The following is a 17,941-nucleotide window of genomic DNA, read 5'->3' as shown; positions in this document are numbered from 1 at the left end:
ATTTGGTGCACCCCTGAGATAATATCTCTCTTCAGAAGGATTCAGCTGTGTTTACCTTTCTGGATTTTAATATTTGGAAGTGGTATATTTAAAGCTGTTAACTGCAGCCAGTTATCAGTTTTCTGTATTTTGGTTAAGATCTGTTCTTATCAGTTTAATATCTGATATGTTCTTTAAATGAAAATGTTATATTAAACAGATTTTTAGAACAGGGAGCTGGAATAGGGGCTTGCTCCTTCTACTCCATGCATCAATCTGGTATTGCAGTACCTCCAGGAATAGTGCCCTTCTTGAAAAAAAAAAAATCCTATGTCATTTTTGTGTTTGATGTGTTTTCTGAATGATGATGATTGATTAAATTTATTTTTTTTTAGAGCAGAGAGCTGAAATAGGGGCTTACTCTTTCTACTCTATACAGCACATCAACATGGTATTGCAGTAGCTCTAGAAATGGTGACCTTATTAAAAAAAATTACAGCCAAATCCTTTTGAAAAGCGACATAATTTTAGGCATGCATGGGAAAGAATTACTGCAGACTAATGGTCCAGCTGCTTGTTGAGCATGGAGAAAACCAGGAAATGGGGAAAAGTTTTGGAGCTATACCAAAAGCTTGATATTTCTCATCTTTGACCACCAAAAATGTTCAGCTCCCCCAGAGCAAAGCCTGTAAAAATAAGTTGATCTCATTAACATTCCTCTCCACAGAAATCTTTAGAAAAAGGCGAAAGATTTATGTGTCAGTGAAGAGAAACCTGAGCTACACTTAACACTGGATCAGGCTAGTGGCACTGTATAGAGTATTTTCACATGATGTCATCAAACCGAAAGTCAGCCATATTAGAGGCATTGGACACATGAACAGCAAAGCAAGCTTTGTGAATTTTTCAATAAACAAACCAAATAATGGTGAATTACTGCACAGTTTTGGGTTGCCACAATCACTCAGATCTTGAGAAGCATCTGCACTTCTACCGATTACCTAAAATAATCAAAACTCAGGGAGAGGAAACCAGAAAATTGTCAGAGGAGTGTCATCATGTCTGGCTTTCCAAACTAAACCAGGATCTGACCGATAAAAATCCGCACAACATAGTGTGTTCACTTCACTTTGTATCAGGTTTGAGGTTTTTTTTTTAAGTTTTAATCAATGTCTTAAAATTAAGCATGACACCATATTTCTACTGTCTAGCCATGATGGTGCTTCTATGTTCTCTTGAGAGTAAGCTAAAGTTAAAAATCACAATCAGCCATCTGCTGTCAGCTGAGGTAGGCCCACAGGGGATGTGCACGCATGATCTACAGTATATCACTGTACATGTAATGCACACAGTACACACCTTTGCTTTCACCAGACATTTGTCACCAAATTTCTGTGCTTTTCATTCCCTGACCCAGTCACAGCACATCTGGTTATAGGCTTCTAGTCCCTTGAAACACTTCAGATCCTCAGCAGTGTATGGACTTGGCAAATAAATTAAATAGTTGATGATGTCTGGGTATATTACAGCAGGCAGCAATGTATTGTCTTCACTCAGTTTCTCTCCCATTTCATATGGTTCCAGGCTGTTGATTAACTGCAGTTTCTCTAGATAGTAGGCTCTTACACTGGGCTCTAGGCCTTCTACATGCTTTCTAGCAGCTTCTGTCTTCTTATTGCAAGTTTCTTTAACCAATACCATTACAAAAAATGTGATTTTTTTTTTCCCCTGGATGAAATGCAAGCACTGTTTATGGAAATCAAAACCACCAACATGGCACACATCCAGAACTTTTGTGTTTTGGTGATGTTGGTGAAAACACTTGGAGGTCCAGAAAGCTGGTATAGGGTCAGGTGGCCTGGGCCAATCTCTTGTACCTTTACAGCTTTCTTAGCCATTGCAAACAGGCAGAGAAATAAGCCAATAAGTAAATAAAAAGAAAATAGGTGGTGTTGTATGATCTCTTTCATGAAAAAGTATAAGAAAGAATTACTGCAGACTCACAGTCCAGTTGCTTGTTAAGCAGGGAGAAAACCAGGAAATGAGGAGTCAGACCAGGTCAAGCAAATATATATATTTTTTTCCTTCTTAAACAAAGTAACTATTTCTAGAGCTACTATAATGTCATACAAACACATAGAACAAAAGAAACAAACCACAATTTTAGCTCTAAATTTTTAAACAGTAATTTGTTATTTAGAAAACATAAAATTAAATTGATTAACTGGAAAAAAAAAAAAAAACAGCTCATCTTTTTTTAGTTTTTAAATATGGGCACCATTCCTGGAGATACTGCAATACCAGGCTGATGCATGGAGCAGAAAGAGCAAGCTCTTATTCCAGCTCCCTGTTCTAAAAATCTGTTTAATATAGCATTCTCATTTAGAGAACATATCAGATATTAAACTGATAAGAACAGATACTACACTTGATCTTAGCCAAAAGGCCGAGAAGCGATAACGTACTGCAGTGAACAGCTTTAAATAAACCACTTCCAAATATTAAACTCCAGGAAGGTAAACACAGCTAGACTCCGCCCCCAACAGCTGGATCCTTTTGAAGAGAGACATCGACTTGGGGGTCACAATATTCTGCTCCGTTGTGTTCCACCAAAAGAGATCCATCATCTCTCCAAAGCCCAGACTTTTAAAATTTGAAGTTTAGAACTGTAGTAATTCATTAATAATAATAATAATAATAATAATAATAATAATAATAATAAATTCATTTGATTAATTGCAAATCTTGCATGTGATGATTAACTCATTCTACCAATTCGCAAATGTGTTTTATTGGCTGTCGGGAGGGTGTATGTTCCTTTCCCTCATAAACGGCAGTGAAACCCATCCGGAGCCTTAAACCCTGCGTTCCATGAGGCTGCAGGGGGAGTCGCTCTCTTCTGTGGGAGCTGCAACTAGTTTAGAATGCGAGTTTAAGCTGAGATGTGATTGGTCTAACGGTAAAACAGCACGAGCGCTCGAGAACTTTTTTGATACGTTGAAAGGTTAAAATTTTACTCAGCAACAGAATGTATCTGAATTCTGATTGGTTGTTGTATCTGAATTCTGATTGGTTGTTGTTATATTATTGCCCTTCTGTTCTTCATGTCGTAAAGTCAAGGAGCCTCTAAACCGATAATATTTAGGATTGTGATATTTAAATGGGTGGTTAGCGCTGTCGCCTCACAGCAAGAAGGTCCTGGGTTCGAGCCCTGGGGCCGGCGAGGGCCTTTCTGTGTGGAGTTTGCATGTTCTCCCCGTGTCCGCATGGGTTTCCTCCGGGTGCTCCGGTTTCCCCCACAGTCCAAAGACATGCAGGTTAGGTTAACTGGTGACTCTAAATTGACTGTAGGTGTGAGTGTGAATGGTTGTCTGTGTCAGCCCTGTGATGACCTGGCGACTTGTCCAGGGTGTACCCCGCCTTTCGCCCGTAGTCAGCTGGGATAGGCTCCAGCTTGCCTGCGACCCTGTAGAAGGATAAAGCGGCTAGAGATGATGAGATGAGATATTTAAATGACAATGGTTTTCACCCACCACATTTATCAATGCCCAATCATTGTTACGCTGTGATTGGCAACATACAAACGTGTCATGAATCACACGTCATACAGTGATTTCTACCCTTTCAATTGATAAATGAGGGCTATTGCGTCATCCTCGTTAGTATAGTGGACAGTATCTCCGCCTGTCACACGGAAGCGCGGGGTTCGATTCCCCGACGGGGAGACTTTAAAAATTTATTAAAACGCTCAACGTCGTCATTATCAATATACTAATATTAAGAAATTGTGTTATGAAAGACCATTAAAGAGTTTTCTAGAGTTTGTTCGTAAAAGATAAACATATTTTTCAGGTCCTTATTACACGGTTATCAAAATGAATAATGCATGTAATAGTGGCATTCCTGCACCCAAAAGCGAGTGGAGCCCCATAGGCATAGAGTGTGGATACATAAAGAAACCCATCAAGTTGTTTTCTGATGGTTACGGTCCTGTGTGCCTGCCACCATACCAATGTTAGTAATTACCAGTCATACACACCGCCGAGTAGCCCTTCCATCCATTATCTGTAGCCACTTATCCTGTTCTACAGGGTCACAGGCAAGCTGGAGCCTATCCCAGCTGACTATGGGTGAGAGGCGGGGTACACCCTGGACAAGTCACCAGGGCCCTGTACTACGAACGGAGGTTAACCTACCCAGAAGTAACCCAGGGTTCCCCCGCTAAACCGGGGTTGACAAAACCTGGTTATCTTGTTTGGGGTTAAACGGTACTACGACACCAGTTATGAAGTTGATTTGTTGAACCTGGTTTAACCTAATCAGGGTTAATGCGCGTTCACGTTAAAGGGGAGGTTATCAGCGCAAATCCCCACTGTTCACAATGGCACGGTCGCCGTACTTCACGAAGGAAGAATGCGCTGTCATAATGCAAAGCTACGAGGAGTTCAAAACAACATTAAGAGCAAAATCTAACACAGCGGCTGCCAATAAGGAGCGGCAAGCATGTTGGCAACGAATTGCCGATCGGGTAAATGCGTAAGTACATTCTCCCTTCTACATGTTCCAGAACAGAAGTATAGGATGAGAGAAAGCTTCATGATCAATCACAAGTCACAGAAAATGGTCCTTCGACGTGGCCCCAGTCATATAGGGTAGACTGAGTACAGTTGGGACATATGTACAGTTGAGACACCGGCAATATCTTGCGTGCTGATTTTTGCTGTGCACATGCGTGTTAGCATCCTCTTTGAGCGTGGGAAATTTGAAGTCCGTACGAAGCTCCGCTGCGAAGTTATCAGGAAAAGTCATTTTTGCCAGGTAAGATTTTGATTTTTCCATGTCCCTTCCACAATGAATATCTTCTTACCCCTTTATGACTTCTAAATAAAAGTTGCATGTATGCAAACGTTGTTTTGTGCTCTAAAAACAGATCTATTGCATGGCATAGTATAGCATTGGTGCGATGTGCGAGGTGGTCATCGGGGTACAGTTGAGACACAATGTATCAACTGTACCCGACGTAGAACTCTATTGCGTCACATGCTGTTTAGCATATGTCCACTTATGATAACAGGGTTTAAATCACAATTAGACCAATAAAGACATCTGTGAATTAATTTTTAATGTTTAGTTATATTTGAACTCTCTACTATTTATTTATACATTTGTATTGCATGAATGTTATCAAGACATCAGAGTATGAAGTGAAATGTAACGTGGTAAAACAAGTACAGTTGAGACAGGTCATGTATATGTACTTACAGAGCTCATTCAAAACACTAAAAGATATATGGATTACACTTGTTAGCTAGTTTTTATCTACCTAGCAAGTTTTTAATCTGCATTATCATTAAGGCATCACATAAAACTGTTATGTATAGAAATGTTACTTCATCAAGCGCGTGTGTGTGAGTGTGAGAGAGAACAAGAGAGAATGTGTTCTATAGCCTATTTGATATTTATTTATTTATTTGTTTTTGTGCTATGCCTGTTACAGGATGCCACGCATCAGAATTAGAACAACAAATAGGGGAGTGCCAGCCCAGGTGTTAGAGAGGGCTTCAAGAGTTGTAGAGGAAGGGAAGTCACTCAGGCAGGTGGCAGAGGAGTTCCAGATACCTGTGTCATCATTGGGCCGTTATGTAAAGAGGAGGAGAGAGTTGATAGAAGAGGGCTCAACCATGTTGCCCTCAGTAGGCTACAGGGGTTCCAATGCAGTTTTTACTGCAGAACAGGAGCTGAGCCTGGTAGCCTATATCAGGAAGGCAGCTGCCATGTACTTTGGGTTACCCCAGAAAAGAGGTAGAAATGTATTTTTTAAAGAAATAAGATAAATTAAGCAAAATAAAATTGCAATCATTAAATGAATAAAATTGTATTTGCACTGATGTCAGATTTCCAGTGTTTTTAATGGTGTCTCAACTGTACTATGGTACTGTCTCAACTGTACACCATATGTGTAGAGTATGGGTACAGTTGAGACAAAAGTGCACCTTTTTGTTTTTGATTAATTACATAAAATTTAAACACCTTAGAGATATAATTTCTTGGTTATATATTAGCACAAATATTGAGGATATATTATGTCTCAAAAACGTTTTTGTTTAGTGTCTTTTCAGAGTCTAATTTGTGTGTGGAAAATGAGAAAGCAAAAACTGTCTCAACTGTACTCAGTCTACCCTATAGCTTGTTTAATGTCCGAAAAATCCTGAATAAAATTTGGTATGGTAAATTCATGGAGTAGCCTACTTAAGCTGATATGCGCACAGAGTCACATGAATTAGGATGACTGACTGTTCAGTCCCTTTGACTAAGTTGGTGTATGTCCTGTGAACATTTCAGAGGCAACAGCAGTGCCAAATGCACCTGGCAACAGGTGAAAATGAAATATAAAAACATCATTCATAATGGTAAGTGTGTGTGTGTGTGTGTCATTCTTTTTCTGTACTGTGTTTCAGATGAAAAAGCTTTTGCCCAAGGACAAGTAGGCTAAACAGCATTTGCCTTTTATTTATTCAAGTTTTATCTGTTTGCCTAATAGTTCAAATTGTTTTGTATATAGTTTATAATGTAGTTGTGTGATATTAATGATAATATTGTGGGAAAACTACTTTGCACGGACGTTCATTTAATTTATTCTATCGTCATTTTGTTTGTTCTATTTTTGTGTATTTTATTTATTTATCTGTTTGTCTAGTTGTATCTATTTTTCTAATAATATAGTTTTTGCATTAATTGTTTTTTCCTATTAAAATAATCTTGTGTTCTTGTTATAGCTTTATCTATTTATCTGACTGTTTAGTTGTATCTATTTTTGTTACAATTTCAATATTTTTAATATAAGTTTTTTTCTATTAAAATGTTCTTGTTATATTTATTGTAGTTGTATCTATTTTATATCTCAGACTTAAATATTTTTGTAAAACAAGTGTTTTTCTATAAAATATTCTTGCGTTCTTGATAACTATGTTCTTGAATGTTTTTTTTTACAGAAAAGCCGTTCTGCATGGACATTCATTGAAGCCCTCATTGTTTTTTAATGGTTATTTATGAGCATTTAGGGGTTACAATAATGTAAGTCTAGGTTGCTTTATATAAAAGGTATGTCCAGAAATATTGATGTCACTGTCTAAGCAGAGGGATCTGGCTTCTTTAGACGCTGTCTTCTTAAAACTGAATAAATATTTAAAAAGAGCCAAATGAGCCAGGCTTTTGAACAGCTCTTTTCCAAGAACGGATCACAAAGATGCGGATCCCGTCAAAGAGCCATAAATCCCATCTCTAATCTGCGCTCCGATATCGCACGGGTCATCCAGGTACGCTGGCATTGTCTCTAGAGGAAATGTCGGTGGAGAGGTGGTGTTTAAAAAGGGTGTGGTTAATCGGAAACCTCGGGCTAACCAAGAACATAACCTGAGACGAGCAGGTTTGAGATGCAGCGTAAGTTGCCATGGCAGCATACCTCGGTTTGAACATAGCCAACTTTCGTAGTATGGGTTAATCGGGAAGTTACGCTGCACGTGATCAAGTTACTCTCGAAGTTACCCTGGTAAGCCAGAAAACCCGCTTTGTAGTACAGGGCCCAGGACATAGATGCAAATTGTGAGACCACAAACACAGACAACAAAGATGAATCAAAAGATGATGACACCACAGAAACCGAAGTTGAAGAGATTGATGGAAACTTTGCAGGGACACCAACAACAATCAACCAAAAACAATACCATTCAGAAAGGGAAAAGAGACCCCCAAAATACTTACAAGATTACGTAACAGTCTCCAAAGATAAGATAACCAATGCAAATGTTGATTCTTGTTACAGCGCAGTGTTCGGGATTCCCCAAACATACGGTATAGAGATGCCATCATGTCACCTGAAGCTTCTATGTGGGAACAGGCTATGAACGAAGAAATGGCTTCACTTAAAGAAAACGACACATTTGAATTGGTGACTTTGCCAAAGGATAGAAACACAGTGGGGGGGAGATGGGTCTATGCTTTGAAAGAAAATTCAGACACAGTAAAAATTTTCAAGGCTAGATATGTTGCTAAAGGATACAAACAAACAGAAGGAATAGATTACCATGAGACATTTGCTCCTACAGCAGATCTCACTCAGTGCGAGCACTGATGCAGATAGCGGCACAGAATGACTTTTCTGTACATCAGATGGATGTGAAAATGGCATACTTACATGCCCCCATTGAAGAAGAGATCTATTTAGATCAACCAGAGGGTTTCGAAGAGGTAACGGAAACAGGAGGGAAACTAGTGTACAAGTTGAAAAAAATCCCTCTATGGCCTCAAACAACCTGGAAGAAATTGGTACAAACTTTTAAACGATCATTTGGAACAAAACAGCTTCGAGAGAAATTGGGTAGATCACTGTGTATACAGGGAACAGATTGAAAATGACACAATCATAGTAATCATCTGGGTAGACGACTTGATCATTGCAGCAAGTAGTGAGGATCAGCTAAACAGGTTCAAGGAAACAATGAAGTCTCAATTTAATATGAAAGATTTAGGACAAATATCATACTTTTTGGGCATCCAGTTTGAACAAAAAGAAGGAGAAATCAAAATGAGTCAAGAAAAATACATAATCAAAATGCTTGAGAGGTTCGGAATGTCCGACTGTAAACCTAGAGCTACAGTTGAAAATGGAATGTAACAGAAATGTAGAAGAAAACAACACTGAAATAGAAAATCCCAAAGATTACAGAGAAATTGTTGGACGCTTGATCTATGCAATGACTTGCACCAGACCTGACATCAGTTGGATTGTCAGTAAACTGTCACAATCCTTAGCAAAGCCTAAAGTACAAGACTTGGTGGCAGCCAAACATGTTTTAAGATACTTGAAGGGTACTTCTCACTATGAACTACGTTTCAAGAAAACAGATGAACACTTGAGTCTGTCAGCATTCAGTGATTCGGATTGGGCATCCTCTGTAGAGGACAGATGTAGTACCACAGGTTACTGTTTCAGTCTGACAAAACAAGGCCCTGCAATATCTTGGAAGTCTAAGAAACAACCCACAGTGGCACTGTCAACTTGCGAAGCTGAGTATATTGGCTTAGCAAACACAACTCAGGAAAGCATCTACCTAATGCAGTTATTAAATGATTTGGACTCAAATGTTTACAATTGTACAACAATTTATGGTGACAATCAGGGAGCCATAGCACTGAGTAAAAATCCAGTACATAGGTCAAGGTGTAAGCACATTGATGTGAAATACCATTTCATTCATGATGTACTTAGGGCAAGAAGAATAACTATTAAATACTGTCCAACAGAAAACATGGTTGCAGACATACTCACTAAATCTGTACCAAAAGTTAGAATCCTGCAGTTTAAAATTTCCTGTTTGGAAATTAGATATACTTGATAATGGTTGTGTATGGTTTGTGAAGATGAGAACAAGTGGGGGTGTTGAGTTATGTTCTCATATAAATATTATTTGTGTTAATTTTTGTTATTAATGGTTTCCTACCATGTGTGAATGTGTGATGTTTTGACTCTGCAACATGTGCAGTGTCTCACTGGGGATATGTTAATAAACGGTACCTAAACGGTATCTAAAATGAATGAAACCGAGTGATTCATCATCTTTACCATTAGATAGACGAAGAAAACATTTACCACATAAACATGGACAGAGAAGAAAACTTTGCAAAATGTAATTACAAATTTCTGAATGCATATGTCAAGGGTATGTTAGAGAGAAGTTGTGGCTCACTGATTAAGGCTCTGGGTTACTGATCAGAAGGTTAGAGATTCAAACTTCAGCTCTGCTAATCTTAACCCTGTCTGCTCCAGAGGTGCTGATCTGGTACTCTGACACTGACTTCTTAACATACTGGGATATACAAAGGAAAGAATCTGACTGTACACAGTGAAAACTAAAAGTGCCTCGAATATCCAATTGGGTGCTCAAGGAACTTAAATGAAACTCTTATGATGATATATATAACATATATGTTTTTTGTAAAGGCTTTACCCCGTTTAAAACAAAAAAAAAACAAACAACAAAGAAAAAAACTCTCATATATACTAACCCTGATTAACCTGTATACCCTGTATGCCCCCACATTTTGTATGCTGCGGAATCTGTCCTTTTTTCAGTAGCTTTGTATAAACAATAACCGCTAAATGTAATGCAATGTTATGTAAGGTGATCGCCTAGGCATTCTCATTGTGAAAAGTAAGTCACATGTACATGGACTGGCATTTAATGTCGTATTTGTTCCTTTCTATTTGTTTTTTGTCTGTTCATATTCTTTTTGGGGGAGTAAAGTCAGTTTAAAAATGCCGTTAAATGCATAGGCCTATAGGCCAAGTTTAATGACCTTGAGGTTATCAGAGGTCATATGTCGTTTTACAAATGAAAAATGAATTCAGCACCCAAACATTTAACAAACAAGGCCATTTGCTAACTTCATTAATCATTTTAGTACATTTCATTCCTTAGAAAGCTGAGAAACTGGGTTCAGCTGAGACGTTTACAGGCCCAAAGTTCAATGACCTCTAGAGGGCAACAGAGGTCAGATAGAGCTCGGCATATTGCAGATTTGAATTCGGCACACCCAAATTGACAAAATAAGATTGTTTGCCAACTTTGTCTCAAAAATGCCTTTGGGTGTCACAATTCTGGATTTTGGTACCAGTCTATAAGCACTGGCCCCGAACCAGCCCTGGAACTGCTTTGGTGGAAAAGGGGCAAGTGTGAACCACTCCATCCCCCTGCTGCACAAGTTAATACATTTTTAAAGCCTCCCTGTTGGGGAATCAAACCCTGGTGTTCTGTAAAGTTATCCTACCTCTTGGATTTGTCCTACCGCGTGGCAGGCAGAGATACTGTCCACTATACTAACGAGGATGACACAATAATCCTCATTTATCAATAAAAATGTGGTATGGAAATCACTTACTGCTGGGGTCAACAGCGTTCCTGTCAATAATCAAACTCCAGCTGATGTTTTCATATTTAATTTTTAGGCCTACATCCGTGATATTGGACAGATCACACAGCACTCAACTGTTCCTTTTCAAAATTCAACACCCCCCACCCCGCTTGCTTATCTATCTATCTATCTATCTATCTATCTATCTTTCAAAAAAGCTCGTTGGTCAGACATTTCTCTGCCTGTGTGCAATGACTAATAAAGCTGTAAAGGTGTAAGAGATTGGCCCAGGCCACCTTACCCTATACCAGCTTTCTGCACCTCCAATCCAGTGTCACTAACCTGATCCAGTGTTAAGTGCAGCTCAGGTTTCTCTTCATTGACGCATAAATCTTTCGCCTTTTACTAAAGATTTCCGTGGAGAGAAATGTTAATGAGTTCAGTATATTTTTGTAGGTTTTGCTCTGGCGGAGCTGAACATTAGAGCTATTGATCTTTTTACATGGAAGCATCTCCCACACGCCTCACATGGCGATGTCTCTCTTCAAAAGGATCCAGCTGTTGGGGGCGGAGTCTAGCTGTGTTTACCTTTCTGGATTTTAATATGTAGAAGTGGTATATTTAAAACCATTGACTGCAGTAAATTATTGCTTTTCGGCCTTTTGGTTAAGATCAAGCGTGGTGTCTATTTTTATTAATTTAATATCTGATATGTTTTGTAAATGAAAGTGTCATTTCAAGCAATTTTTTTTAGCATAGGGAGCTGGGATAGGGGTTTGTTCCTATCAATCTGATGCTGCAGTATCTTCAGGAATAATGCCTTTGCTCAAAAAAAGGATTTGTTATTCTTATTTAACACTCTTTAAGTGAAGTTGATAAATGCTTTTTTAGAGTAGAGAATTTGAATAGGATTTTTTATTTTATTCTATATGCTCATATGGTATTATAATAGATTTAGGAGTGGTTACCTTATTTTAAAAAAGAAAGAAAAAATCTTTATTTTGCCTGCCCTAACTTTTTCCCTGTTTTCTGCTTTTCTCCATGCTCAACAACACAGGTGTAGAATTGGGTGTGGGCGGTATGGGAGAGAAATGTTAACGAGTTGAACCTATTTTTGTAGGCTTTGCTCTGGCAGAGCTGAACATTTTTGGTTATCAAGTGTTAGAATATTGATCTTTTTGCATGGAAGCATCCCCACATACACTCTACAAGGCGATATCTCTCTTCAAAAGGATCCAGCTGTTGGAGGCGGAGTCTAGCTGTGTTTACCTTTCTGGATTTTAATATGTAGAAGTGGTATATTTAAAACCATTGACTGTAGCAAATTGTTGCTTTTCGGCTTTTTGGTTAAGATCAAGTATGGTATCTATTCTTATTAATTTAATATCTGATATGTTCTGTAAACGAAAATGTTGTTTCAAGCAGAATTTTTTTTTAAGACAGGGAGCTGGAGTAGGAGTTTGCTCCTATCAACCTGATACTGTAGTATCTTCAAGAATGATGCCTTTGCTCAAAAAAAGATCATTTTTTTATTCTTATTTAACGCTCTTTAAGTGAAGTTGGTAAATGTTTTTTTTTTTTAGAATCGAGAATTAAAATAAGATTTTTTTTATTATTCTATATGCTTATATGGTATTATAGTAGATTTAGGAATGGTTACCTTATTTAAAAAAAGAAAAATCTTTATTTTGCCTGCCCTAACTTTTTCCCTATTTTCTGGTTTTCTCCATGCTCAACAACACAGGTGTAGAATTGGGTGTGGGCGGTGTGGGCGTGTCCCTACCAATATTTCTGATTGAAGAAAAAAAATCCCGCCCCGTGCGCGGGACACAAAGGGTTACTGTAGGTTTCCACTGGGCGAAACACCACGCCCAATTCGCTCATGAATATTCACTCTGGAGGCGTGGTCGCGGTGTCAATTAGCAAGTGCGGTTGCAGTGATGATGATGATGATGATGATGATGATAGTTTATTTCAAACGTAAACAAACAATGAATAAATAAGCAGATAAGAAAAACAAAACAGCATTTGCAACAAGAACACGTAAAAAGCCACTAAATTAGAAAATAAACCTTAAATAATATAGGTAATAATAATATATCAAAACAAAAGAAAACAAGACAAAAATACAAACAAGGACGCACTAAGCAGTTTTGAGTTTACATGTCCGAAAAGGAGTGGGCTGAAGTAAAAACTTATTTAATCCCACCCCTCTGCTTTAGTCAATATAAATTATTTATCGAGCTTCCTTATATATATATATATATATATATATATATTACTCATTACTTCAACTCTTCAGATATCAATTCTCTATGACTATATCATATAATTAATTAATTACCGTATATGTGTATATCCATATGTCTACACACAAGTTCTTTCTCCTGTGTGCTCTGTCACTAGTTTGCCATTGGTCAGTGCTTTGTATCATGCAGACAGGCACATAGGCATTATGGGAGTGAAATAAGGCCCACCTCATCTACCAATTATTGTCACAGTATGTTACCCACGTCTACGACTCACAGATCAGAGCTCTTTGGGCAGCAAAGATTTTGCTCAGTGAATCAGGAAAAATCAGAGTGATTTCATGGTTTTCTAACTTTTTTCCACATGTTCTTCTTAAGCACAAGACATAAAACGTAATTAATCAAGTGCCCTGAATTGTACACGTACAGTCGTTTATTTTCTGTACCCATGAGCTATCTCAGGGGTAACCCAGACACATTCAAACCTCTGGGCTATTCAGAGTTTTTGCTTGACCTTCTCTAGGTCTAGGGACTGGGGCAGGAACCCGGAGCACCCAGTGCAAAGCCTCACAAGCACGAAGAGAACATGCAAGCTCCAGACATAAAGGCTGCTGGTCACCCACTAGGCTCAAGCCCAGACCCTGCTCGGTGTGAGTTGACACTGCTAACCACCACAACAGTATGAGGCCTATGTAAATTCAGTACAAATCTGTGCTTTCCAGTGTAAAATCGCCTGGCTACGAGTGGCAGTGTACGTGCTTCCAAAGAAAAGTCTATTTACTTAAGTCGGGGTAAAATGCCTTGTAAGCAATTTGTGACTGGAATGAGGATATGCTGACATTAAAGCCGGACGTTGCAAGCGTTTGACTTTGGTGCAGACCCAGCAAATTATTTCAAACTGAGCAAACACAAAAGAAGTTTCTGTTGTGGAGATGGAGGTTTCTTCCTCATATCATCTCAGGAACTTTTTCCTTGTCATTGTCGCCTCTGGCTTGCTCACTATGGATACATTTATAAATTTAAATTTTATATCTGGAATTGATATATTTCTGGAAAGGTGCTTTGTGACAGTGTCCATTATTAAAAGCACTGTACAAATCTAATTACACTGAACTGACTTTTAGATATGCAGATTAGCTTTTATTAGGATAAGTCCATGCCTTTGATAACTGCAACAGCTGCAGCCTTGTGTTGATTTTGAGGCTCACATTAACCTTTAAAAATCCTTAACCTTGGTATTAAACAAATTATATAATCACATACAAACCCACTCAACCTTAAAAACAATATAAGCAGCTGTTTAGTGCCCTGAAGTTGCAGCCTAACAAATGCTTGCTGATGCAAATATGTTGTCAATAAAGCTTGCATGCTTGCTCAAAAAAAGATTGGACCATCCCTAATCACAGAATTATTATTTAAATTAAATAAATGAAACAATGGCCTTACATATACTTCATCAAATAGTGTATCATCAAATCGGATCATAAAACAAAACAAAGCAAATGTGACTGATGGTTTCTTATTCATCCACCTCATCTTTGTATTTACGGTACATGATCGTACTATAAAGTCTCAATGGAGTGTTTTGAAAATCCCTTTGCTTTAACAAATGCTTGATTTGCAGGAAAATAATACATACAGGGACACGCCTTGTGAATTAAATCAAAACATTCCTGCCAGGTTTTTATTAGTTTTGATTAGAATAATTCCTTTCCCTATTTTACTCATATGAAATAAGGAAGGTTTATTTCTTCAGGATGGAAACTTGGCTCAGTAATCTTCATAAATAACACTTTCTTTAAATAGTTTGGCAACATAATTTGACTTTTGTGTTTCCAACATATACAACAACAAAAATGAGTACACACAGCTACCTACAATATGCAGGTGACATCACATGACCACATGATTAATGGTTTCTGTATTCACATGATTCTAATAACTATAAACACACACACACACAACTTTATATATATATATATATATATATATATATATATATCACGGGTGATTGCTCTAAGACAACGAGGGAGGCTCAGCCTCCTCTAAAAATGACGAACATCGTGTAGGATGAATTGCGCTAGGCTTATGTTTTAGCCGACCTTATAACATTGTTATTTCAGATCCAGAATCATAGAAATATATATGCTCAACCCAACTACAATGCGAAACCATTCCGTTATAACTTTAATGTGTGCGTGAGTTTTTCCCCCTTGTGACAGCGCGATGCAGCCCAGCCTCAGTAGACTTCAATAGCATTTGGGAGCTATGCGCTTTTCAATCTCAAAATGCAAGACGATTATTGGACAAATACTGCGAAAACGCCCACCCACAGAGTCCCACAGACTCCCAGCCTTAGTGGACTTCAATGGCATTTGGGAGCTCTGCGCTTTTCAATCTCAAAATGCAAGACGATTATTGGACAAATACTGCGAAAACGCCCACCCACAGAGTCCCACAGACTCCCAGCCTCAGTGGACTTCAATGGCATTTGGGAGCTCTGCGCTTTTCAATCTCAAAATGCAAGACGGTTATTGGACAAATACTGCGAAAATGCCCACCCCACGGACTCCCAGCCTCACATGGGAGGGACATGGCAAAGCTTTCCGCGAGGAGACTGGTGATTGGTGAAAGCGGCCGGATATTTTCTTTGATTGACAGCTCGTTTCAAATATAGACAGGCAGCGGTGAATTTCAGTTCAGTCCCATGCAGATTCGCAAGTGCTGTGGTGTATTGTAAGAGATCAGCTTACATTTCGTTTTCATTCATTACATACGGTTTCTACCAGCTTTTTTAGTTTGTATATATTTTCATTGTAAATAAAGTGTAAATATAGTGTTGTCAAGTTTGCTATCTTAGTTCCAGAAATTTCGTTTATTTGAGTGACTGAACTTGAACTTGAGGGGGCTAGTCAGCTAGCGAGAAAGCTGCGCACAGATGCCAAGCATTGCTGATTTAATTTTGGCGAAGCCATTTGCCAGTCTTCCTTTCGAGGAAAAAATTAAAATTAAAGAGCAGGGTAGACCAACGCCTCAAATTGACTTGGTGAAAAAGGTAGGGAATAATACTCGTTCCTTTCAGCTCTCCTGGTACGAGAAAGTGAATTGGCTAACAGCAAGTGACCCACATCAACAACAGTAAATAGGCTACTTTAGTAATATGTCATGGATGGACCAAAAATATAGAATCTATTTAAAATGTTTATGCTCAGTATATTATATTGGAATATATATTTTTCTGGATATCAATTAAACACAGCTACAATTTGGAAAACATTTTTAAACAAAAACACAGCCGAGAACATTTCACACTACAGACCTGGATTAAAAGTGAAGGGTTATCAAAATTGTCAATAAAACATTTCTCAGTCAAAATAAGTAAAATATAGGGAAAGTGTCATTGAATGAAATGTGTGGCACCCAGCTCTATGTTTGGCTCCCCAAGGTCAGTGCTTGTGCCTATTCCAGAACACTCTGCTGTTACTGCTGAGGTCCCTGACAAAGAGCTGCTTTCAGTAATGATCAATTTTTAAACAACATGCCACAATTTTAAAATATAAAATGTTAAAATATACCCCCCCCCCAACACCACCATCATGTATATTGGACAGTAGGCTAATGGGCCAAAAGAACCTGTTATTTCACAGTTTGTGACCCTGCCAACAATCAGCCAGATCAGAGGCAAGAGTATGGGCAAAATTGATGTTTTTTCTTTTAAAATCTGGAAATATCATAACCGACCAGCCTCCCCTGTTTGAAAGACTACCAGCCGCCACTGATATATATATATATATATATATATAGATAGATATAGATAGATAGATAGATAGATAGATAGATAGATAGATAGATAGATTCCTTCATCATTATAAAGGCTTTATTCTGATCAGGGTCACAATGGATCTGGAACCAGTTATAGGAACACTGGGTGAGAGCCAGGCATATACCAAATACCTACATCATATGATAGTTTCAAGACAAAAAAAAGTAAGACAACACTATTCTTTCTTCCACAGAAACTGTGTTTTAAATACATTTAATTTAAATTCAATTTTGTGGTTTTTGTTGGGAATTCTGAAAAGAAGCTTCAGAAGCCAGCTTCACTGAAATATCTCTCTCATAAACATTTCTCTCCACAGACGTCTTTAATAAAAGACAAAAGATTTATGCGTCAATGAAGAGAAACCTGAGCTACACTTAAGCCTAGGTCACAACCGGACGTACGATTTTTTGGCCGTGCGATTTTTGGCGTTTCCCAAATCGCTGCGTTTTTTTTTGTTCATGGAGAAAGACGCGCATTGGCCGTAAGTTTGTCTTGCAACCTGAAAAAAATGTAAGTGCCCGTAGAGTTTGTTTGACATGACAAAGAACCTCTGCAGCCAGTCTACGGCTCGAAAATCAGCACGTCACACACGCGCCCTCCGTGCGTTTCTTGCACGTAGACCGGCCGTAGGAGCATGTACTGCCGGTTGTGACCGAGGCTTTAAGACTGGATCAGGATAGTGACACTGTATTGGAGGTGCAGAAAGCTGGTAGAGGGTAAGGTGGCCTGGGCCAATCTCTTACACCTTTGCTAACGATTGCACACAGGCAGAGAAATGTCTGACCAACAAGCTTTTTTGAAAGAAAGAAAGAAAGAAAGAAAGAAAGATAAGCAAGCGGGGTGGGGGGTGTTGAATTTTGAAAAGAAACAGTTGAGAGCTGTGTGATCTGTCCAATGTCACGGATGTAGGCCTCATCTCATTATCTCGAACCGCTTTATCCTGTTCTACAGGGTCACAAGCAAGCTGGAGCCTATCCCA

The 17,941-nt window shown here is 38.5% G+C and overlaps 4 non-coding genes and 3 pseudogenes across 4 annotated transcripts; 4 read left to right on the top strand and 3 right to left on the bottom strand.

Annotated features, from left to right (window-relative positions):
* Positions 1 to 113: 113 nt before the first annotated feature.
* LOC132897651 (U2 spliceosomal RNA) lies at positions 114 to 292 on the top strand (annotated as a pseudogene).
* Positions 293 to 646: 354 nt separating this feature from the next.
* On the bottom strand, positions 647 to 761 carry LOC132896091 (U5 spliceosomal RNA). Its single transcript, XR_009655929.1, has one exon. It is a non-coding gene; the product is annotated as a U5 spliceosomal RNA (small nuclear RNA).
* Positions 762 to 2,246: 1,485 nt separating this feature from the next.
* On the bottom strand, positions 2,247 to 2,437 carry LOC132897014 (U2 spliceosomal RNA). Its single transcript, XR_009656218.1, has one exon. It is a non-coding gene; the product is annotated as a U2 spliceosomal RNA (small nuclear RNA).
* Positions 2,438 to 11,250: 8,813 nt separating this feature from the next.
* Positions 11,251 to 11,365, top strand: LOC132899213 (U5 spliceosomal RNA). Its single transcript, XR_009656667.1, has one exon. It is a non-coding gene; the product is annotated as a U5 spliceosomal RNA (small nuclear RNA).
* A 171-nt stretch (positions 11,366 to 11,536) lies between these two features.
* LOC132898395 (U2 spliceosomal RNA) lies at positions 11,537 to 11,713 on the top strand (annotated as a pseudogene).
* Positions 11,714 to 12,217: 504 nt separating this feature from the next.
* On the top strand, positions 12,218 to 12,401 carry LOC132898367 (U2 spliceosomal RNA). The gene has a single exon (XR_009656500.1). It is a non-coding gene; the product is annotated as a U2 spliceosomal RNA (small nuclear RNA).
* A 4,810-nt stretch (positions 12,402 to 17,211) lies between these two features.
* LOC132896656 (U5 spliceosomal RNA) lies at positions 17,212 to 17,333 on the bottom strand (annotated as a pseudogene).
* Between the last annotated feature and the right edge of the window lie 608 nt (positions 17,334 to 17,941).

This window comes from Neoarius graeffei, chromosome 1 (assembly GCF_027579695.1).
Source record: "Neoarius graeffei isolate fNeoGra1 chromosome 1, fNeoGra1.pri, whole genome shotgun sequence".
Taxonomy (NCBI): Eukaryota; Metazoa; Chordata; class Actinopteri; order Siluriformes; family Ariidae; genus Neoarius; species Neoarius graeffei.
The sequence above is the reverse complement of the archived record's forward strand: the minus strand, read 5'-3'. Positions and strand labels throughout refer to the sequence as shown.